This window comes from Macaca fascicularis, chromosome 4, assembly GCF_037993035.2.
Source record: "Macaca fascicularis isolate 582-1 chromosome 4, T2T-MFA8v1.1".
NCBI lineage: Eukaryota > Metazoa > Chordata > Mammalia > Primates > Cercopithecidae > Macaca > Macaca fascicularis.
This window is the reverse complement of record NC_088378.1, coordinates 61086159-61111222: the sequence shown is the minus strand read 5'-3', so window position 1 is coordinate 61111222 and position 25064 is coordinate 61086159. Positions and strand designations below refer to the sequence as shown.

The 25064-nt window shown below is 38.6% G+C and overlaps 1 pseudogene; it reads right to left on the bottom strand.

Annotated features, from left to right (window-relative positions):
- Nucleotides 1-561: 561 nt before the first annotated feature.
- On the bottom strand, nucleotides 562-6711 carry LOC102144425 (tubulin beta-4B chain pseudogene; annotated as a pseudogene).
- Nucleotides 6712-25064: the final 18353 nt, after the last annotated feature.

Below are 25064 nucleotides of genomic sequence, written 5' to 3'. Positions count from 1 at the left end.
TGGACTCCCAAAGTGCTGGGATCACAGGTGTGAGTCACTGTGCCGGGCCAACAGAAATGAATTTGAGATGGTTCTTGGGAGATGCACTTTCTTTTCACTATGAAAATGCTTTTAATGGTGGTGTCTGTACAGTGTGTGATATAAAGTCAGGAAGAACTCCAAGTGCACACACAGAGAGACCCAGAGAGAAAAGATTGTGAGTAAATAGAGTTCCCACTGCTTCCCCACTTTACCCAGTGTCCATGTCTGAAGGCTCTAGGCCACCTTCCTCTTGGCCTCTTTCTCAACCTTTCTCTCCTCCATGGCTGAGATGTCCTGGTATTACTGATATTGGGACACCAAGTTGTTCATGTTGCTCTCGGCCTTGGTGAACTTCATCTAGTCCATGCTCTTGCCCATGTGCCAGTGCAGAAAGGCTTTGCACTGAAACATGGCCGTGAACTACTCAGAGATGTGCTTGAACAGCTCCTGGATGGCCTTGCTGTTGCTGATGAAGGTGGCAGACATTTATAGCCCCAAAAGTGGGATGTCACAGACAAATGTTTTTACATGGTTGGGGATTCACTCAACAAAGTAGCTGCCGTTCTTGTTTTGGGCATTAAGCATTTGCTCATCCAACTTCTTCATGGACATGTAGTCCGTGAACACCGTGGCCACCTTTAGGCAGGGGTCTCAGGGAGCCATCATGTTCTTGGCATCAAACATCTGCTGGGTAAGCTCAGGCACTGTCAGGGCCTGGTACTGCTGGCTGCCGTGGATGGTCAGTAGGGTGAAGCCAGGCATAAAGAAGTGCAGGTAGGGAATGGGACCATGTACTTAGCTGGTTTCTGCAGGTCAGCATTGAGCTGAGTGGGGAAGCTTAGGCAGGTAGTGATCCCACTTATGGTAGCAGACATCAGGTAGTTCGGGTCACCATAGGTGAGTGTGGTTAGCTTTAGGGTTCAGAAGCAGATGTTATGGAGAGTTTCATTATCAATGCAATAGGTCATAGCTGTGTTTTCTACCAGTTGGTGGACTAAGAAGGTGATGTTTTAGGGCTCCACCCCCATATCTGACACCTTGCGCAAGGGCGCCACACTGAACATGTTCAAGATCCTGTCTGGATACTTCTCTGGGATCTTGCTGATGAGAAGGGTACCCCTCTCAGGCCCAGTCCCTGCTCCCAGGGAGTGGGTCAGCTGGAAACCCTGCAGGCAGTCACAGCTCTCAGCCTCCCTCCTCACAATGTCCAGCACCGAATCCACCAGCTCCGCACCTTCTGTGTAGTGCCCATTGGCCCAGTTGTTTCCGGCACCACTGTGATGGAAGATGAAGTTGTCCAGCCGTAAGATCTGCCTGAAGGAGCCTGAGCACACGAGAGTCCACGGTGCTGGGCTCCAGATCCGTGAGCTCAGCGTGGGGCACATACTTGCCACTGGTGGTCTCATTGTAGTAAACACTGATGCACTCCAGCTGCAGGTTGCTATGGTAGAACTAGTTGCCAAACTGACCGGTTTGCAGGTGCACGATCTCTCTCAAGGTGGCAGCAGTGGGGATAGAGGCGGTATGATAGTCACAGGAGCAGAGGCTCAGGCCTGCAGAGTGCTGGAATCCATTTTGTATCCGGAGAGAACTATATACGATTTATAAACTGACCCTTTAAATTCAGATCTGATATGCTATATCTGTTGATGTGTTAATATTAGGTTGGTGCAAAAAGTAATTGCAGTTGATGGTAAAACTGCAATTACTTTTTGCACCAACCTATAACTTGGGAAAACCTTTAGATCACTCCTTTTTGTTTATGAACAAATAATATTATTTTGCTACTTTATATGGGGATAAAATATACCTTAGTAATAAGAGACTTTTTTCCCCAAAATATATCATCTTCATCTCCCTAAAGCCAAACTGTTTTACCAACTTCATTATGATTTGCATTGAGCAGTTTATTTTTCTTGCAAGGTCAGGCAATTCCTGTCTTCACTTGCTGATGGACAGATGCATATAGGAAAAGGCATTATGGTTATTAATGAAGTGAAAGTAGTAATTACAGAAAGATAATCCTGAAGTAGTCTTCTGTAAGGGAGTCCAATATGTCACATGAGTCTTCACTTAGAGTGACAAAATTATAATAGATTTTGGAAACTTTAATTTTCTTGTGCAGGCAATTTCGAATTAGCTGTTCTCTTTGTCTTTATTAGCTACATAGAGTTTCAAAAAACATCATGTATTTACTATAACTTCTGAATCACAGGAAAGTTTTACTTGACCTGAAAAATGACATGGATCTATATATACCTTCACTGCTTATGTATGAAACAAAATGAACTTAATTCTCTGAGAAATGAACTTCCCAGTGGCTTTGGCTCAATTTTCCTTTAATGATGATTCATGTAGTTTCAGAACTCCAAAGGTCACTAAAGGTTGTGTCTGTGCAAATTTGAGAAGTCTGCCAGCTCAGAAGATAACTTGAGGCAGTTCTGTCATCCTCTTGTGTTACCAAAGGATCTGCAAATCTGTAAACATGAAGCTTCATATTCCCCAAAATAATTTCTTCAAGGAGCAACAAGAAAACCGTAGTTGGAAAGATAAAATACAAAATAATGTTGACAATTACAAAAAAGATATATAGATGATTTCAGTAAATTAAAACAAAAGGGGAGTAAGCTCTTCATTAAACTTTTGGTATTTTTTTCTGATATAGAGTATTAACATTCAACTTATTTTTACTTTGATGAAATAGGACCTCTACGTCTGTGTGTGTGCATATGCATGCGTGTGTGCACACTTGCTCACGTGTGTGTCCCTGTGTGGTGTGGTTTTGTAAAATCACCCAGATGATTCTAAGGCATTTCTCTCTTTCCACCACCTCCCCATAATCATTGATATAATGTCTCATTTTCCTTTAAAGACAAGGTTGGAATATTGCAGAGGGTAAAAACATAAGCCCACAATATAGGCATGCTAGAATGAAAAAGCTCCTTTAGTTTATTATATTTGTAAGTAACAATTTAACCCTATTATCAGGGTTAAACTATAGGCAGTTTCTAACTAAAAATAACCAAACTCAAATAAAAAATAGTAACATTTATTTGTAATAAATAATACCTAGTTCAATTATAAAATTTCTAGTTGTAGAACTCTACTATAAAGTAATATACATACTACTTTCTACAGCAATAAAGAAAACAGATTGCATATTTTAGTGTCTCATAAGTACATGATATTAAAAGTTTACCTTATAACTCTGTTCTATCTTTTTTTCCTGATTGTGTCTTTTGTTGAATTAAAAAAATGTATCATTTCTATAATTTGGGGACTGTTTTTACCCTTCACAAAATAATCATACTGGATTTGTTTTGGAGGGTTGTTTGTGCTTTCCTTTTAAATTGGCTCTAGATGATTTTCAGTGAGGCAAGTACCAGGGTACCCTACTCTTCCGTTGGTGGTAGTTGATTCTCTTGCTTTAACTGTTATTGTTAATGTATTTCACAAGGCATCTCCTTTTGCCTTAGTTCTTCTGCTACTTGCACTCTGATTTTTTAAACAACTTTATCATCTCCAGCACATCTGAGGGATAAGACATATTCCCCCAATGATAGTGGTTCATCATGGCCCTGGTTCTGAATCATGAGATCATGCCACTGTTGTAAGCACATTAGATCCTACAGGGATGTGTGTGTGTGTGTGTGTGTGTTTATGCACGTGTGTAATGTATGGTGTGGTTTTATAAAACCCTCCAGATAATTCTGAGGCATTTCTCTCTTTCCCCCATCTCCTCATAATCATTGACATAATGTCTCATTTTTCTTTAAAGGTGAGAATTTCCTTGGCTTATCCTTAAGTCTTCTTTTAACATTTGAGGACATGACTCTCCTCTTTTACAATTCTTTATGGTGCTGCCTTTTTAGGGACTCTCTTTTTTCCCCAGTTTTGGAAATCCTTTCTCTAATCTACAGTACTTCTATACAAGTAAGAGGAATTAGAAGCATGTATCTCAATTAATGTCCTTTGTTGGGAAGAGGCCCCCCAAAATCTAGCCATAAACTGGCCCCAAAACTGGCCATAAGCAAAATGTCTGCAGCACTGTGACATGTTCATGATGGCCATAATGCCCACCCTGGAAGGTTGTGAGTTTATCGGAATGAGAGCAAGGAACACCTGGCCGGCGCGGGCGGGGAAAACTCGCTTAAAGGCATTCTTAAGCCACAAACAAGCATGAGCGATTTGTGCCCTAAGGACATGCTCCTGCTGCACTTAACTAGCCCAACCTAATCCTTTATCTCAACTGTCTGTTCATTTCCCATTGGGATACTTTAGTTAATCCCGTTTCCCATAAGGGACACTTTAATCAAGTATCTGTAGAAACAATGCTAATGACTGGCTTGCTGTTAATAAATACGTGGGTAAATCTCTGTTCAGGTCTCTCAGCTCTGAAGGCTGTGAGACCCCTGATTTCCCACTTCACACCTCTATATTTCTGTGTGTGTGTCATTAATTCCTCTAGCGCCGCTGGGTTAGGGTCTCCCTGACTGAGCTGGTCTCGGCAGTCCTTAGCATTAATATTGACAAACAGACAAAACACAGGAAACCATAAAATAACTCTGTAATTACCCCATTGGCACTGAGTTTGCTATTCTAGAGGGTCATAGGAAAGGTTTTCCTCACTGGAAACAGAGTTCTCATTGGCATGTTGTGGTAACAACACAGAGCTACTAAACAGAAATTTGGTTGCAGGAACAGCTTTATCGCCTTTGCCTTACATTTAAAAAGAGACGTTTAAATCATTTATTTTCTCCTTTTTGTTTTTGGGCTTTTTAAACTTTTTGAAATATCCTTCTAGAATTCTCATTGGTCTAATGTTCTACTTTACATGTTCATTTACAATCTCTTGGAAGTATTTCTGTTTTTGTTGTTGTTGTTTGTTTGTTTGTTTGTTTGAGACAGAGTCTCCCTCTGTCACTCAGGCTAGAGTGCAGTGGTGCAATCTCGGATCACTGCAATCTCTGCCTCCCAGATTCAAGTGATTCTTGAACTCTAGCTGGGACTACAGGCATGGGCCATTACACCTGGCTAATTTTTGTATTTTTAGTAGAGACGGGGTTTCACCATGTTAGCCAGGCTGGTCTTGAACTCTTTGCCTCAAGTAATCTGCCTGCCTCGGCCTCCCAAAGTTCTGGGATTACAGGCGTGAACCACTGCACCCACCCTGGAAGTCTTTTCTAATTCTTCCACTAGTGTGAGGCATTGCTTAACACATTTTTATCTTCTTTACTAAACTGTAAGCATATATAGAAGTCAACAAAATGTTACACATTCTTAACCTCTAACACTTAGCACTGTCTGGCATATTAATAAATGACTGAAGAAACTATATTCCCATTTTTCTTAGATTATTTGTTCTCTTGACTTGTATTCTAACTTTTGTATTAGTTTTTTTTTTTTTTTTACATATTTTAAAAGCCTCTACCCTTGTTCTTGGCAGTATGTTATTATATGTCATATGAGATACAGATATATAGATATATATACACGCATGTCAATAAATGGATCTATACATAGCTATGTATGTCACATGCCATATGCTTGGGTTTAGACTGTATTGCAAAGTATCTTTGTCATTGTCACTCATCATGTCTCATATATTTGATGTTCTTAAGATTAGAACCATGGTGGGAAAATAACATAAGGGATATGTAGTCAGCCTTGGTTTACTTATATTTATTTCCTTAGCAGCACATTAAGCGTGAGGATGCCGCTTCCATGTTTCACATCAACATCTTTAGTTATCTTTGCAGTGTTTCTGGTAGCCACTAACTTTCTATGGTCTTAAAGAGAAAATGATGGCCTTAGCAAAAGCTTTTTTTTAAAAAAAGATCTAAACGTAATGAACATTCTTTCCATTTTTTTTCTTTTAGTGTGTTTTACAATTTCTCTTAAGTTTATCAAACATGCATTGTGTGCCTAGTTGGACTCCATCTGGTGTCTCATGTCATCTGCTATTATTTCTATGTGGTTTAAGCCTCTATATTTCTTAACAATTAATTTTAAGAAATGTTATTGCTACTTCAGCTTCCTTGTATTAGTCATTTCACCTTTCTCTAGAGTCATAAAAAACTCCATCAGGGTTGGTTCAAGAAAAATAAATCACAATCAAAGTCGAAGTTCCCAAGTACGACCAAAAATAATGGAAAACAAAAATGTATGAGACGGTGGAGGCCATCAAATTCAGGTGGGGAGTCAGAGAACCCATGTCTGAATCTTGGCCCTAGGATGTATCAACGTGCGCAAGTTACTGAACTGATGAACCTCCCTTTTCTCATCTTCTTTTAATAATGGGGACGTCTTTTTCCATTATGCAATAACCTTGTAAAGCTGCTTCCACTGGCTTGGCACTTACAAAATGCTTCAGTACAACTCAACACACAATTGTGTCATCACCGGGCCTGACCCTGGCAAGATAAAGGGGAAAAGGAATGCCCCTGGCCTCAGAGTTCAGTCTCATCTGGCTCCCACCCCACCTTTGACCCTTTCCTTCAAATCATCGTGCCTTCCCAATAGATCCCAAAGAATGCTGATGAGTGATGTTCTTCGGGTCTCATGTTGGAGAAAGTCTTGATGTGAGGTTGCAGATGAAGGTCTATGATTTGGAGAACATTCTATTAATAGAACTGTAAGCACAGATGGCCCAGAGTTCTTTTCAGGGACAGCTTTCTGAACCACATCCATGGCAGCTGGTTCACATGAGATGGTCTTTACCAGTGGAAGAAGGAATCAGGTGGCCTGGCACAATTTCAATTGGGTGGCACTCTGTGAAATTAGACACTATTTAGCATATATTTGCTGGTTTGTGATACAGATTGTCTTGTGATTCTACAGCTCTTTCCTTACAAAAAAGCTTCACTTGCTTGCAGCTTAGCTAGATTACTGTCCCGCTAGCGCCTACTTTCCTTCTATTTGATTAATGGCATTTATGTTTCAGAGAAAGGTAAATTAAAACTAAAGATTAAAAGCAGAATTTGATTTAAAAACAGCGTGATGTGACATGAGACTATGGAATGAGCAAATACTCTACATGCTACCAATGTTGTTTGGTTGAAATTAACATCATATTCAACACTGCTCTTTGCCAATAGTCACTAGGTGAAAAAAACATTCAGACAGGGAGAAGGGTCAGTGATGTCGTTAAATGGGATTCTTTTGTTGAGCTGGAGTAAGAGAATGGGACTGCTTTGGTCTGTATGTGTCCCCTCAAAGTTCTGATGCTCAAATCCTAACCTCCAGGGTGATGGTCTTAGGAGATGGGCCTTTGTTAGCTGATTAGGTTTTCCCAATGTGGGTTGGGTGTCTGGAGACACCAAATCTACTGGCACTTTGATCTTGGACTTCTTAGCTTCCAGAACTGTTAAAAATACCTTTCTGTTCTTTATAAACCACTCAGTTTATGATATCTTGTTGAAGCAACTGGAACACACTAAGACAGGGCCAATGGGATTTTTACTATTTTAAGTAGTGATATGATGAAGAACTATTTTAAATACTGTAATAAAACAAAACCACAGCAACAACAAACTTTACTGATGTTCTGTACTGGAAATGTCTTGTTTGCTGCAAGACTCACAGACCTTGCAAGCTGACATTTCTTCTTGCCGTGAAATTTTTATGTTAACTGCTTGGTCCACAGGCTTGTTTTCTTCCAGTATCTGTCACAGGATTCCTACTGCAGGCTCCGTTTGTGACCTGTGATTGGTGGGGGCTGTGGTGATTGTGGATGGAGAAAAGGAGTCCTTGTTTATTGCTTTTTAAACCTGAATAATTTCCAGAATTACCTAGACCTTATAAAAATTCACATTTCTCGCTTCACAATTCTGATTTTCTAAGTCCAGTGGGAAGCTTAGGAGTACATATTTTTATAAACCTTAGGTGAATCTATTTAGGTTGGTGCAAAAGTAATTGCGGTTTTTACCTTTACTTTCTATAGCAAAGCCCACAATTACTTTTGCACCAAACTAATAATAAAGAACCAGAATTAAAACCAGAAGAAGATGTGCTTCTGGTCTTGCTTCTAGTAACTAGATTCTGGCATTTTTATCTTGTCCCCCATTCCTAGGAACTAAATCATGGGTAAGTTAGTTTAGTGCCCATGTCCTTTTTTTGACACACTGCCTAGAAAACTTTAAAACTGTGCTATTGCTGGGCATAGTGGCACATGCCTGTAATCCCAGCACTCTGAGAGGCCAAGGTGGGCAGATCGCTTGAGGCCAGGAATTTGAGACCAGCCTGGCCAACATGGCAAAATCTTGTCTCTACTAAAAATACAAAAATTAGCCAGGCATGGCAGTGCACACCTGTAATCCTAGCTATTCGGGAGGTTGAGGTAGGAGAATCGGGAGAGTCGCTTGAACGGAGGAAATGGAGTTTGCAGTGAGCTGAGAGTGCGCCACTGCACTCCAGCCTGGGTGACAGAGTGAGACTCTGTCTCAAACACACACACACACACACACACACACACACACACACACACACACACTCTCTCTCACCACAAAACTGTGTGATTTACTTTGTTATCTCCAGTTGGCTTTCTTTCCAGTTATTTTCACCTGGAACAAAGTCTTAAACTTGAACTCCCAATACCCAGGGCCATATGGAGGGGACAGGATGCCTTGCTGTAGATCTCTTTGGATATGCAATCTTGCCTCCTCCTGGGTTCGCTGACACTGTCCTTGCTCTGCCTCCACCTGTCAGAACATCTACTTTTGTTATATTGGATGTCCCTTACTTGAGCTTTCTGCACTACCACCAGTTGCCTGACAAATCCTTGCAAATTTAGACAGGATAGTGGTCACCTGCAGCATAAGTTAAATAGATTTTTTGCATTCACTCACTCCAGTCAATAAATCAGAAATCCTGGGAACTGGTCATAGGAATCTACATTTTTAACAAGTAGCCAAGTCTTTCTGATACAATTACTCCTGGACCACACTCTAAGAAAGGGAACCTAGAACTAGATTCATTTCCCTAAGTTCAGTTTCTATCTCGTGGGTAGATCTTATTTTAAGTCTTAACTTAGGTAAGTCTCATCCATCCTGTTACAGTTAACACACCACCCATGTGTCTGTGTGATGAAATACACTAGCATTAAGTTAATCCAAATGTCACCTCTTCCAATTCTGATCTTCCCCACTTGAGATGTATCTTGCCCTCTCCTGGACTTTCATAACTATTTGTTCATCTCTTTAGGTAGTCTTCATATCTCATTGTCTTTTATAGCCTTTTATCCAACTTAACAGGCTTTGAGCTTCTTGAGGCAGGTCTAGGTCTGGGTTTTCTCTGTTTTCAGCACTTGGCGCAGTGACACAGGCCTGGTACATAGCAGGTGACCAAAAATGCTTATTGAATAAAAGAGATATAGTGCTGGATGCTGCATTTGGAACTGGAGGTATGAGAAAGTCCTGTGATTTTCAGAGGTTTATTCTTTTCTTAGAAAGTAGTGATTTGAAAGCATTTTAAGACTTTCCTTGAAAACGTTAGTTACAGAAAATTTTTCTAAAAAGAAGAATAATTGGTTGTAATGGTGAAAAGAGGGAATATTCCAAGAAGGACCATAAAAATGATAATGCTTAGTCTTTCTGTCTAGTCACAACTTTGGTAGATTGTTTATAGATGGGACTTGGCAGACTGTTTATAGATAGGAATTATTTGGCCAACATGAGTTAGGCCACAACAAAACTGTGTTTTTGAAAACAGTGTGTGCAATACCTTACTCCCCATAGTATTTGCCTGTTTTTAGGTCAAAACAAACTAAACCAGCTAGCTTCAGAAATTGACCCCTCAGAAACATTTTTTCAGAATGTTTGAAACACTTTCTTTCAAGAGAGACCTCGATGTTGGACACTATTTTTCCATTTCAATGCACAGAGAACTGAGTTTTTTCCGAAGCGCTCCATAAAACTCCCTAAGAAGCAAAAGACCAATTCACCTGACCATTTCTTCTACAATGCAGCTGATAACCAGGTTTGGACTCTTGGTTTTATGTATTTCTTTTCCTTTTCATCAAGGAAAGGGACTAAAGGAAATAAGTTTGTGTTAGTTTCTTCACGTATTTCTCTTTCTCCTCTTGGCCATAAGAACAAAAAAGCTTTACAGTGTTACTCACAAAATGAGGTGGTAAAACTAAAGCTGCAGGCATCTGTTTTCAAAAAAATTAGCCAGTATCAGCAAATGTATAATAATTACTAGAAGCCCTAAAGTGTTCACCAGTTGAAGAAGTGGGATATGCGAGTTGATGTAACTCAATAGCAAGTTTCCAGTGGAAAAGTCTATTAAAAAAAATCATACAAGTTAGTTTAACAGACTTTAATATGAAGAATTACCAATCACTTTTTAGGGAACTGAACATTTAAATACGTAAAAGTAGTGATTCAAAGAGTGTTTTAGTGCTGTTATAACAAAATACATGAGACTGGATAATTTATGAAAAACAGAAATGTATTCCTCACACTTCTGACGGCTAGGAAATCTAAGATCAAGGCATTGTCAGGTTGGGGTTTCTGGTGAGGGCTGCTCTCTGCTTCCAAGATGGAGCCTTGCTCAGTATCCTCAGGAGAAGAGGAACATAGTGTCCTCACATGGAGGAAGGTAGAAGGGCAAATGAACCGGAACAATGCATGAAGTCCTTTTATAAGGGTCTTAATACCACTCATGAGGGAGGAGCCCTCAAGATCTAATCACCTCTTCAATGTTCCACCTCTTACTGTCATCACATTGGGCATTAAGTTTCAATACCTGAATTTTGGAGAGGACACATTCAAACCATAGGGCAAAGGTGGTAACTGCAGGAAGTAGGTTTGCCCCTAGGGCTTGGCAAAAAGAAAAAAGACTGGGATTATTAAATTTAGAAGTCAATAGAAGAGCTTGTAAAATTGGGATCTGGACTTTGAGGAGGAATGTTTTGGGTTACCAAGTAGCACCTCAGGAACTTGCAAGAGGGTACCCATGGAACCCGAGAAGCTTAAGGCTATAATATAGATGAACAGAAATCTCTGTTCCTAAGATGCTCACAGTGTAGTGAGGAAGGTAATAACATATGCAAAGGTAATTTGCAAATTGCAAGATATTGTATAAAAATAAATTTATACTACAATTATTTATAATAAATTTCAAATGTATGTATCATGAACATTCAAATGAGACATTCTGGGAGCAATCTAGATGTGATATCTTCTGCCCATTGTCAAACTGGTGTTAGACTATGGGACCTAAATTTTGCTTTGTAATATACAATAATCAGTTATAAACCTATACACCACAATCGGTTTCTAAATTTATTTAATTAGGACCTAGACTTATTAAAAGTAACATAAATTTCACAGTATGTGCCTCATTGATATTCATAATTTGTTTATTATAGCCTAGCTTTCCTGGGTCAACTTCAGAAGGTTCTAGTGACTATTGAGCTTCTTGAGGGGGTTGGATAGGGTGGAGCCAAGAGAGGCGGGAAAGTGTTGCTGTTGTCATATTTTTTGAGAAATTTTTAAAGGCACAGAAACAGAGATTGAGTCATTAAATACAGGGAAGATAATGTAAACTAAGTGTTTTCCTCATTTAGTGATTCTAATTTACTGTCTCAGGGGCAAAAAATTATTTATCACAAACTTCAAGAGTTAGAAAATAGTTCCTTTACAGTCCACAGATTACACATACTTTCAGGTAAAAAATGATTTCAGATAAGTCTTTCTCAGCTGTACTTAAAAACACAGGTGGCAAAATCAATGTTTATATTTTGGTTGATTACAAGAGAACATGAAATTTAATTATGAAATAATAGGCACAGAGAATACTTCCTTTTGGTTAGGATAACAATCTTTCCCTGTACAATTTCATCCCAGAAATCAACTGATTTATGTAAATGCCACATAGATATTCTGCATTTTGTCAAAAAGAAAATATGCTACAAATATCTGCATAGAGGATCTCTCCCTGTAATTAGCTTCTCATTATGCAGCTCATCCCTCAATCCACTCAAATAGTCCTCTATGCTAATTGCACAATATTTCATTGTTAGCAGAAAGTGCAAATAGCATCCTCATCATTTAACAGAAGTTAGTTCCTTAATACAGACCTTTTGTAAAATGAAGCACATTTTCTGGCACATCTATGTTAAAGAAAAATAGTATTCATGACACTTGAAAAAGATAGTAGAGAAGACTTCTCTACTACAAAGGGGTTTTGTGGTAGGAGTGAGAAATCTGTCTCAACTCCAAATACAATAAGGACAAGTGGAGATTTTTAGCCAAGGAGTAGGGTTAAGGGGTGAGGTGGTCAAGTGGATAGAAAATTACTAAGAGGAAACATCAGGGATGAGGATAATTCTTGCTAAGTCTACTTGCCAGGATGATTGCTGAAGGCAGGCCAGAGTGATAAGATATTGAGGGTGGGAGAAGTGGGAAATTGATATTAAGGGTGGTAGATTTTTGCTAACCTGATACAGCAGGATTCTTTCTAGAAGTGGACTAAACCAGATGAACCCAAAAGCCCAAAAGTCAGACCTCAGTTTAGAAGACTTCAGAAAAGACTGACTTAGAGTTAGGTCAAGGAAGAGTCTTTGTCAATAGCACTTAAAATAGTTATTGACTGATTTATTAAATTTCTTATAATTAAAACATAGGTAGGTATATTTTAAGTCACACTTTATATTAGTGTGATCTGTTATGCAACAGTTTGTCTTCTGAATACCTCAGTATTTCTTTGGCTTTCTCATTTTTACCTTTAAAACTTTAAACGAATGGCATTAAAATTACTTGTGGCATTTAATGACATGACTTTTTAGGAATTATGAATTATAAAGATAGTCTATACTTAGAATATTTAGGGTCTTTTTGCAATTATTCTCATCTGCCCAAGAGCAATTCTTATTAATAAAGTAATAACAGTAATTCTTAGAGTAAACCTTTGAGTCTTTCCTATGTGACAGATAATGGGTTAAAATCTTTACATTATTATTATTATTATCATCATTATTATTATATAAGTTTATTTCAGCCATCACCCATCAGACAAGTATGCTATTGTAGAGGACTACGTGCTTGCAAACAGGGTGTTCCTGATAAATCCTGCTCTCGCAAACGAAGCAGGGCGTTCCCGATAAGTCCTGCTCTTGCAAACGAAGCAGGGCGTTCCTTCCCTGTTTACAGGGAGGACAAAGGAGCCAGCTGCTAACAGCAGACACTGGGGGCTTGTTTATGTGTAAACATCTTGAAAATCCAGAAAGTCAGGGAAAGGTCAGAAAAACAACAATGTGTCTTGTGACTTGGCAACATTCCACAAACGACTGTATAAAATAAAGCAGAGTGCGCCATTCGAGGCGGCCGCCATGTTTGTCTTGTCTTGTGTTGTCTTGTGTGTTCGTTCCTTTGTTTAGGAAACACGCAGACCCCAACATGCTATTGCCATTTTTCTCCATTACACATAGTACTGTGAGTAAGAGCAGTCGTGGCAGAATTGCTAGGAGAGAAGGCATGAACTTTTTTTTTTTTTTTTTGAGTCTCGCTCTGTCTCTGGGCTGGAGTGCAGTGGTTAGGCTCACTACAACCTCAGCCTCCTGGGTGGTATGAGCTTTTTCTTTCTTTCTTTTTTTTTTTTAATTATACTTTAAGTTCTGGGATACATGTGCACAACGTGCAGGTTTGTTACATAGGTATACATGTGCCATGTTGGTTTGCTGCACCCATTAACTCATCATTTACATTAGGTATTTCTCCTAATGCTATCCCTCCCCCTGCCCCCCACCCCAAGACAGGCCCCCATGTGTGATGTTCCACCCTGCCGTGTCCAAGTGTTCTCATCATTCAATTCCCACCTATGAGTGAGAACATGTGGTGTTTGGTTTTCTGTCCTTGTGATAGTTTGCTGAGAATGATGGTTTCCAGCTTCATCCATGTCCCTGCGAAGGACATGAACTCATCTTTTTTTATGGCTGCATAGTATTCCATGGTGTATACATGCCACATTTTCTTAATCCATTCTATCATTGATGGGCATTTGGGTTGGTTCCAAGTCTTTGCTATTGTGAATAGTGCCACAATAAACATATGTGTGCATATGACTGTGAATCGATTTGGTCCTGGAATTTTTTTGGATGGAAGGCTGTTAATTATTGCCTCAATTTTAGAGTCTGTTATTGGTCTATTCAGAGATTCAACTTCCTCCTGATTTAGTCTTGGGAGGATGTTTGTGTCCAGGGATTTATCCATTACTTCTAGATTTTCTAGTTTATTTGCATAGAGGTGTTTATAGTATTCTCTGATGGTAGTTTGTATTTCTGGGGATTGGTGGTGATATCCCCTTTATCATTTTTTATTGCATCTATTTGATTCTTCTCTCTTTTCTTCTTTATTAGTCTTGCTAGTGGTCTATCGATTCTGTTGATCTTTTCAAAAAACCAGCTCCTGAATTCATTGATTTTTTGAAGGGTTTTTTATGTCTCTATCTCCTTCAGTTCTGCTCTGATCTTAGTTATTTCTTGCCTTCTTCTTGCCTACTTTTGAATTTGTTTGCTCTCGTTTCTCTCGTTCTTTTAGTTGTCATGTTAGGGTGTCAATTTTAGATCTTCCTGCTTTCTCTTGTGGGCATTTAGTGCTATAAATTTCCCTCTACATGTGCTGCTTTAAAAGTGCCTGAGATTCTGGTACGTTGTGTCTTTGTTCTCATTGGTTTCAAAGAACATCTTTATTTCTGCCTTCATTTTGTTATTTACTCACTAGTCATTCAGGAGCAGGTTGTTCAGTTCCCATGTAGTTGTGTGGTTTTGAGTGAGTTTCTTATTCCTGAGTTCTAATTTTATTGCACTGTGGTGTGAGAGACAGTTTGTTGTGATTTCTGTTCTTTTACATTTGCTGAGGAGTGCTTTACGTCCAACTGTGTGGTCAATTTTGGAATGAGTGTGATGTGGTGCTGAGAAGAATGTATATTCTGTTGATTTGGGGTGGAGAGTTCCGTAGATGTCTATTAGGTCCACTTGGTGCAGACCTGAGTTCAAGTCCTGGATATCCTCATTAACCTTCTGTCTTGTTGATCTGTCTAATATTGACAGTGGGGTGTTAAAGTCTCCCATTATTATTGTGTGTGAGTCTAAGTCTCTTTGTAGGTCTCTAAGGATTTGCTTTATGAATCTGGGTGCTCCTGTATTGGGTGCATATATATTTAGGATAGTCTTCTTGTTGAATTGATCCCTTTACCATTATGTAATGGCCTTGACTCTTTTGGTTTAAAGTCTGTTTTATCAGAGACTCTTTATTGGTTTAAATTCTGTTTTATCAGAGACTAGGATTTCATTCCTTGCTTTTTTTTTTTTTTTTTTTTTTTTTTGCTTTCCATTTGCTTGGTAGATCTTCCTCCACCCCTTTATTTTGAGCCTATGTGTGCCTCTGCACGTGAGATGGGTCTCCTGGATACAGCACACTGATGGGTCTTGACTCTTTATCCCATTTGCCAGTCTGTGTCTTTTAATTGGGACCTTTAGCCCATTTACACTTACAGTTAATATTGTTATGTGTGAATTTGATCCTGTCAGTATGATGTTAGCTGGTTATTTTGCCCATTAGTTGATGCAGTTTCTTCCTAGCATCGATGGTCTTTACAATTTGGCATGTGTTTGCAGTGGCTGGTGCTGGTTGTTCCTTTCCATGTTTAGTGCTTCCTTCAAGAACTCTTTTAAGGCAGGCCTGGTGGTGACAAAATCTCTCAGCATTTGCTTCTCTGTAAAGGATTTTTATTTCTCCTTCACTTATGAAGCTTAGTTTGGCTGGATATGAAATTCTGGGTTGAAAATTCTTTCCTTTAAGAATGTTGAATATTGGCCCCCACTCTCTTCTGGCTTGTAGAGTTTCTGCCGAGAGATCCGCTGTTAGTCTGATGGGCTTCCCTTTGTGGGTAACCCGACCTTTCTCTCTGGCTGCCCTTAACATTTTTTTCCTTCATTTCAACCTTGGTGAATCTGACACTTATGTGTTTTGGGATTGTTCTTCTGAAGGAGTATCTTTGTGGTGTTCTCTGTATTTCCTGAATTTGAATGTTGGCCTGCCTTGCTAAGTTGTGGAAGTTCTCCTGGGTAATATCCTGATGAGTATTTTCCATCTTGGTTCCATTCTCCCCATCACTTTCCAGTACACCAATCAAACGTATATTTGGTCTTTTCACATAGTCCCATATTTCTTGGAGGCTGTGTTCATTTCTTTTTACTCTCTTTCCTCTAAACTTCTCTCATTTTATTTCATTAATTTGATCTTCAATCACTGATACTCTTTCTTCCACTTGATCGAATCGGCTACTGAAGCTTTTGTATGCGTCACATAGTTCTCATGCCACGGTTTTCAGCTCCATCAGGTCATTTAAGGTCTTCTCTACACCGTTTATTCTAGTTAGCCATTTGTCTAATCTTTTTTCGAGGTTTTTAGCTTCCTTGCGATGAGTTCAAACATCCTTCTTTAGCTCAGAGAAGTTTGTTATTACTGGCCTTCTGAAGCCTACTTCTGTCAGCTTGTCAAAGTCATTCTCTGTCCAGCTTTGTTCCTTTGCTGGCGAGGAGCTGTGATCCTTTGGAAGAGAAGAGGTGCTCTAGTTTTTAGGATTTTCAGCTTTTCTGCTCTGGTTTCTCCCGATCTTTGTGGTTTTATCTACCTTTGGTCTTTGATGTTGGTGACCTACAGATGGGGTTTTGGCGTGGACGTCCTTTTTGTTGATGTTGATGCTATTCCTTTCTGTTTGTTAGTTTTCCTTCTAAGAATCAGGTCCCTCAGCTGCAGGTCTTTCGGAGTTTGCTGGAGGTCCACTCCAGACCCTGTTTTCCTGGGTATCACCAGAGGAGGCTGCAGAACAGCAAATATTGCTGCCTGATCCTTCCTCAGGAAGCTTTCTCCCAGAGAGGCATCCGCCTGTATGAGGTGTCAGTTGGCCCCTACTGGGAGGTGTCTCCCAGTTAGGCTACACGGGGGTCATGGACCCACTTGAGGAGGCAGTCTATCTGTTCTCAGAGTTCAAACACCATGCTGGGAGAACCACTGCTCTCTTCAGAGCTGTCAGACAGGGACATTTAAGTCTGCAAAACTTTCTGCTGTCTTTTGTTCAACTGTGCCCTGCCCTAGAGGTGGGGTCCACAGAGGCAGTAGGCCTTGCAGAGCTGTGGTGGGCTTCACCCAGTTCGAGTTTCTGCAGTCACTTTGTTTGCCTACTCAAGCCTCAGCCATGGTGGACGCTCCTCCCCCTGCCAGGCTGCTGCCTCGCAGGTTGATCTCAGACTGCTGTGCTAGCAGTGAGCAAGGCTCCGAGGGTGTGGGACCCACTGAGCTGGGTGCAGGATATAATCTCCTGGTGTGCGGTTTGCTATGACCGTTGGAAAAGCACAGTATTTGGGTGGGAGTGTCCTGATTTTCCAGGTACAGTCTGTCATGGCTTCACTTGGCTAGGAAAGGGAAATCCCCTGACCCCTTGTACTTCCCAGGTGAGGCAATGCCCTGCCCTGCTTCAGCCTACCCTCCATGGGCTGCACCCACATCCAACCAGTCCCAATGAGATGAACCAGGTACCTCAGTTGGAAATGCAGAAATCACCATATAAAAGAGTTCCTATTTCTCCACAGCCTCACCAGCATCTGTTGTTTCTTGACTTTTTAATAATTGCCATTCTGACTGGCGTGAGATGGTATCTCATTGTGGTTTTGATTTGCATTTCTCTGATAATCAAAGATGTTGAGCTTTTCTTCACGTTTGTTGTCCACATAAATGTCTTCTTTTGAGAAGTGTCTGTTCATGTCCTTTGCTCACTTTGTAACTTTTTTTTTCTTATAAATGTGTTTAAGTTCCTTGTAGATTCTGGATATTAGACCTTTGTCAGATGGGTAGATTGCAAAAATTTTCTCCCATTCTGTAGGCTATCTGTTCACTCTGATGATAGTTTCTTTTGGTGGGCAGAAGATCTTTAGTTTAATTATATCCCATTTGTCAATTTTTGCTTTGGTTGCAATTGCTTTTGACCTTTTCTTCATGAAATCTTTACCTGTGCCTATGTCCTGAATGGTATTGCCTAGATTGTCTTCTAGGGTTTTTATAATTTTAGGTTTTACATTTAAGTCTTTAATCCATCTTGAGTTAATTTTTGTATAAGGTGTAAGGAAGGGATCCAGTTTCAATTTTCTGCATATGGCTGTCCAGTTCTTCCAGCACTGAATAGGGAATCCTTTTGTCATTGCTTGTTTTTGTCAGGTTTGTTGAAGATCAGATGGTATAGCTATGTCATCTTATTTCTGAGATCTCTATTCTGTTCCATTGGTCCATGTATCTCTTTTTGTACCAATAACATGCTGTTTTGGTTACTGTAGACTTGTCGTATAATTTGAAGTCAGGTAGTGTGATGCCTCCAGCTTTGTTCTTTTTGCTTAGGATTATCTTGGCTATATGGGCTCTTTTTTGGTTCCATGTAAAATTTAAGGTATTTTTTTTTTCTAATTCTGTAGAGAATGTCAATGGTAATTTAATGGGAATAGCATTGAATCTATAAATTGCCTTGGGCAGTATGGCCATATTCACAATATTGATTCTTCCTATCCATGGGCATGGAATATTTTTCCATTCATTTGTGTCCTCTCTGATTTCCTTGAGCAGAGGTTTGTAGCTCTCTGTGAAGAGGTCCTTCACTTCCCTTGTTAGCTGTATTCCTAGGTATTTTATTCTCTTTGTGGCAATTGTGAATGGGAGTTAATTTATGATTTGGCTCTTTGCTTGTCTATTGTTGGTGTATAGGAATGCTTGTGATTTTTGCACATTAATTTTGTATCCTGAGACTGTTGAAGTTGCTTATCACCTTAAGAAGCTTTTGGGCTGAGATGATGAGATTTTCTAGATATAGGATTGTGTCATTTACAAACAGTGACAGTTTGACTTCCTCTCTTCCTATTTGAATATGCTTTATTTCTTCCTCCTGTCTGATTGCCCTGGCCAGTACTCCTATTATTATGTTAAATAGGAGTGGTGAGAGAGTTCATCCTTGTCTTATGCCAGTTTTCAAGGAGAATGCTTCCAGCTTTTGCCCATGCAGTATATTAGCTGTGGGTTTGCCATAAATGGCTCTTATTATTTTGAGGCATGTTCCATCAATACCTAGTTTATTGACAGTTTTTAACATGAAGGGATGTTTAATTTTATTGAAAGTGTTTTCTGTATCTATTGCAATAATCATGTGGTTTTTGTCTTTAGTTCTCTTTATGTGATGAATTACATTTATTGATTTGCATATGTTGAACCAGCCTTGCATCCTGGGGATGAAGCCGACTTGATTGTGGTGGATAAAGTTTTGATATGCTGTTTCTGGATTCAGTTTGCCAGTATATTATTGACGACTTTTGCACCAATGTTCATCAGGTATATTGGCCTGAACTTTTCTTTTTTTGCTCTCTCTCTGCCAGGTTTTGATATCAAGATGATGCTGGCCTCATAAAGTGAGTTAGGGATGAGTCCCTCCTTTTCAATTGTTTGGAAAAGTTTCAAAAGAAATGGTATCAGCTCCTCTTTGTACCTCTGGTAGAATTCAGCTGTAAATCCCATCTGATTCTGGGCTTTTTTATGGTTGGTAGGTTACTCATTACTACCTCAATTTCAGACCTTGTTATTGGCCTATTCAGAGATTCAACTTCTTCCTGGTTCAGTCTTGGAAGGGTGTATGTGTCCAGGAATTTATCCATTTCTTCTTGATTTTTTAGTTTATTTACATAGAGATGTTTATACTGTTCTCTGATGGTTGGTTGTATTTCTGTGGAGTCAGTGGTGATATTCCCTTTATCATTTTTTGTTGTATCTACTTGATTTTTCTCTCTTTTCTTCTTTATTAGTCTAGCTAGTGGTTTATTTTATTCTATTTTTTCAAAAAACCAGCTCCTGGATTTGCTGATTTTTTGAAGAGGTTTTCATGTCCCTATCTCCTTCAGTTCCTCTCTGCCTTTGATTATTTCTTGGCCTCTGCTATCTTTGGGATATGTTTGCTCGTGGCTCTCTAGTTCTTTCAGTTGTGATGTTAGGGTATCACTTTGAGATTTTTCTAGCTTTTTGATGTGGACATTTAGTGCTATCCATTCCCTTTTAACACTGCTTTAGCTGTATCCCAGAGATGCTGGTATATTGTCTCTTTGTTCTCACTGGTTTCAGACAACTTCTTGATTTCTGCCTTAATTTCATTGTTTACCCAGGAGTCATTCAGAAGTATGCTGTTCAATTTCCATGTGGTTGTGTGGATTTGAGTGCGTTTCTTAATCTTGAGTTCTAACTTGTTTGAGCTGTGGCCTAAGAGACTGTTTGCTATGATTGCAGTTCTTTTGCATTTGCTACTTCCTCATACTTCTGGTTCAACCAGCCCTCATTTCTTCCAGCCACCATGACCCTCTATAACCCTTAGACAGGTCAATCATGCTTCCCCTTAGGGTATTTTTGTTATGTTTTCCACTCCTTTGGATTATCTTGCCTCAGATAACTGCTTGGCTCCCTCTCTACCTCAAGTCTTTGCTTAAATTTCACCTTTGCAAAGTGGCCTCTTCTGACTGTATTAATACTAAACCTTTACCATTTCCCCTTCCACCATCTTGCTGTCCTCTACTTTCAACCTTCCTTTCCATGGTAGGTCATGCTTTACTTCTTCTTTATTACCAGCACTAATTACCTTCTACAACATATAATTTACTTATTATTGTGTTGTTTGTTGAATCTCAGCCTGCTCCCTCCACAACGCAATCTCCTGGGGGCTAGGATTTACATTTATTTTGTTCCTTGATATATCCCAAGTATCTAGAATAAAGCCTAGACAATCATACACGCTCAGTAAATATTTGTGGAATGCATTAAAATTCATCATCAAATTGAATTTTTAAGGGACTTATTGTTAGGAAATGCCAAAGTCTAAAAAGAGAGCCTTGAGTGCTTATAATCAAAGGCAATTATCAGCTCTTCCAAGTATGCCAAAAGGAAGAAAGGTACTAAAGCCATGCAGCACCAGGAAGGGAATCATCTCCCATCCCCTGCCCCTGACTTCCCCCTCCCCTACCCCCAGGCTCCCTTCAGGTGTGTCAAGAAAGTCTTCAGAACAAGAACAACTGTAACCACCCAGATTGCCTCTGGGGGCCTCATTCTACTGTAGAGCAAGGAATCGTTACCCTTCCTCCCCACAGGGATTAGTAGCACAGACCACTCACAACTCTGTGGCTCTTCCTTTTCTCTATTTTTTCAAAGAAAGCTCTTATTATTATGAGGATATTGCTATCTTTGACGGTGGTACTTTGAGTGTGTTGGGATGATAAGATTTCTCATTAATTGGGACCACTGACTACTTGTTGGGCCACGAGGAACCAAATTGGAACTTACCAAGAAGAATTTGCAGCCCTTAGAGCTCTGAAACTCAGCACAGTACCCAGAAACTGGACATGACTGTTGGTGTTTCCGTGAAAAGAGGATGGTGTATTATTTATTTTCAATTGAGCATAGAATATTTGTGTGGGACTATATGCGTCATGTTTGGAATTGGATGTATGCAGAAAAAGAGAAAGTGTGTGGTCCTGGCCATTGATGAGGATGGTTTGTAAGGAACAATAATTATTAGTTTGAATTTTTAAAATGGAAACAAAACACAATCAGAAACATGTACAAATTATAATAGATTGATGGCATATTACAAAGTAAATAAACTCAAGTAACCAACACTTAGATCAGGAATGAATATGGGCAGCATTTCAGAAGCCCCTCTGCCTTAGGCCAATTACGTGCCCTTCCTTCTCCCCAGAGGTGACCACTCTAACATTGGCCTCTAACATCATAGATTACTTCTGCTTGTGTTTGGCTTCAATAAACGGAATCATGCAGTTTGTGTTGTTTGTGTATCTTGTTATTTTGAATAATATGTTTGTAAGATTATTATGCTTTTTTTTTTTTTTTCAAATACCAGGGCTTTTTTTTCTTCCTTTTCATGCTGTGTAGTTTTCAATTACCATGCATACCACAATTTAACCATTCTACTGCTTATGGGCATTTGTTCTTTTATATACATTTTTAAATACATGTATACATTTCTACTGGTTATCTACGAGTGGGCTGTGGATTTGCTGGGTCATAGGGTAAATATTCTTGCATATATTCAGATTTGGTAGATGCTGATAAACATTTCTTAAAGGTGATTGTACCAACTTGCAGTCCCACCAGCAGTCTTTGAGAATGTCATCTATTCTGCAATTATCATCAGTTGTTTTAATTTTAGCTACTCTAGTGAAGGTGTAATGGCATTTACTGTGATTCTATTTGCATTTTTCTGCTGACAAATGAGAAGTGAGCACATTTTCATCATTTGCTTTATTTTGTTTTTGTTTTTTGACCATCTGACTGTTCTCTTTTACTATTAAATTTTCTTTCTTATTGATTTACAAGAGTTCTTATATATTACAGCTACAGATCAACCTTTTGATAATATATGAATTGAAGGTATATATATATATATATATATACACACACACACACACACACACACACACCCCCCCCAACCTATGGATCAATTTTTCACTTCCTTAATATTATCATTTGGTAAACAGAATTATTAAATTTTAATGAAGCTTAATTTCTGTATTTTATTTTATGACTTTTGCATTATTGTGTTTTCATTATGAAGTGTTTGCTAACTACAAGGTCATAGAGATAGTCCTCTACAGTGTCTTCCAGAAGCTTTATTATATACCCTTTTACATTTAGCTCTATAGCAAATGTGGAATTGATTTTTATAAAAAGTACAATGTTAGGAGTCAAGTTTCTATTTTTTTCTATTTTAATGTACATTTAAATAGCACTATCTATTGAAAAAATACCATTTCCCTATTGCTTTGCAGTGTTACTTTTCACAAAAATCAAATGTTCATATATGTGCAGGTCTATTTTCAGACTCTCTGTTTTGTTTCATAGTCTATTTTTGTAGCTTTGCACCAATCTTATACTATTTTAGTATTGCCAGTTAATATTGCCAGTCAACTATTGATTTATCATAACACAACTCTTCTAACTTTATTCTTTTTCCATAAGACAATTTTGGTTGTTTCCTGGACTTTTGCATTTTCATACATATTTAAGATCATTTTGACATATTCCATAAAAAATTCTTGCTAGGATTTTGATTGACAGTTTACTGAATCTATAGATAAATTTGCAGAGAATAAATATGGTAACATTATTGAGTTTTCCAATTCACATACATAGTACATTCTTTAATTTTGATGTTTTAAATTTCCCTGTCAATGTTTTATAGTTTTTTTGTAGTGATCTTACATGACTTTTGTTAGATTTATGCCAACTATTTGTAATTGTTTGATGCTATTGTAAGTGATGTGTTTTAAATTTTACATTTCTATTTTGTGTTACATAGAAATTCATTTTTTTAATTAAAAATGATTAATCAATTTAAAACTTGACTTTTAAAATTATTTTTAATTTTTTTTTATTTCTATAGGTTTTTGAGGAACACGTGGGATTTGGTTACATGAGTAAGTTCTTTAGTGGTGATTTGTGAGATTTTGGTGCACCTATCACCTGAGTAGTATACGCTGAACCCAGTTTGTAGTCTTTTATCCCTCTCCCCATAATTGATTTTTATGTAATAAATTTGTAAATAGAAACATTACTTATTCATTTACTTATTAACTGTACTTATTAATTATAATCCTTATAGATTCTTTTGGATTTTCTATGTTAATACTTATATCATTCACAAATAAGGACTGTTTCATTCTTTTCTTTTAACTCTTATACATTTCATTGTCATTATTCATGGTAGTTCTATTCTATAAGGTGCTATAAGTTATATTCTATAAGGTAGTGACAAACATTGGATTAGTGAATGCTGCATCATTGCTCCAAGGAGAAATACAGGGTTAAGTTGCTGTGCACCTCTGATCACAACTTTTTAAATCAATATATCCATATAACCTTAATATATATTGTTGATTCATTAACACTGAACTCATGGCATTCAACACTGTAATGATGCCTGAATAAAGTTTATGTAGCACATATTTTTCTGCATAAGGCATGTCACAGCCTTCTGACTAAGGAACAGTAGATAGCACTTCAGCACTATGCTTGGGGGCTGTTTTAAACAGTATAATCGCCAGTAAAAATACAATAATGTGGAACTAAATAGACCAAGGAAAGGACACTTGTTTAAGGTATGAGCGCTGAAACAAAAAGGCGAAGCAAGACCTGTTCACCCTTAGCTGGAAACGTGAGGATTGGTGAGTCAAACTTTGCACTGCTCTATAGGTGCCTGTCAGTGTCTGCAAAAGTGCGGAACTGATTTTGAGTGACAAATTTCTGCCAGTAGGTAAATTTGCAAAAACTGAATTCTTGTAGAATTCAGAATTCTTTCGCAGTTAACTTTTTATCAAATTAAGGAACTTTTCCTTTATTAGCAGTTACCACAGTTTTTAAAACTATTAATATGTATTTTATTTAGTTATAATTAAGTGAAAACCTCTGCCATTTTCGTGAATGAGAAGACAATTTTCTTAAGTCAATTAATTTATGAATTTAATTTAGTTCCAATTCCAAATCTAAGAGGGGTGTGTGTGTGTGTGTGTGTGTGTGTATTGTGGATGTGTGTTTGTGTGTGTATAAGGGGTGATGGGGAAGGAAACTAAAACATCATCTTTACAAAACATTTTTAAAAATCTTAAGAGTGCCCTATACTTTGGGTGGAAAATACAGAGAGTTACATTTTAGATTAAAATATTGGCTTTTACTTTTATTGTCACACTTCTTAGGAATGTATAGTGGACTTTGTTATGTGTACCTAGCTCCCCCTTCAGGCGTGGAGGACTGTCACTCCAGCTGCTGGCTGTGCTGCCATCTGATAGCTCTCAGCTGTCAGCTCTCTTCAGCATTGTCTCTGTTCACAAGAGTCTCTCCTTGTCCAAGAGCCCACCCTATTCCCAGAGCAGCCCACAACCAATAACTGATGTGGGGGTATCGTGGCCCAATACTCTGTCCATACTGGAAGGCTCCTCACTTCAGAGTGTC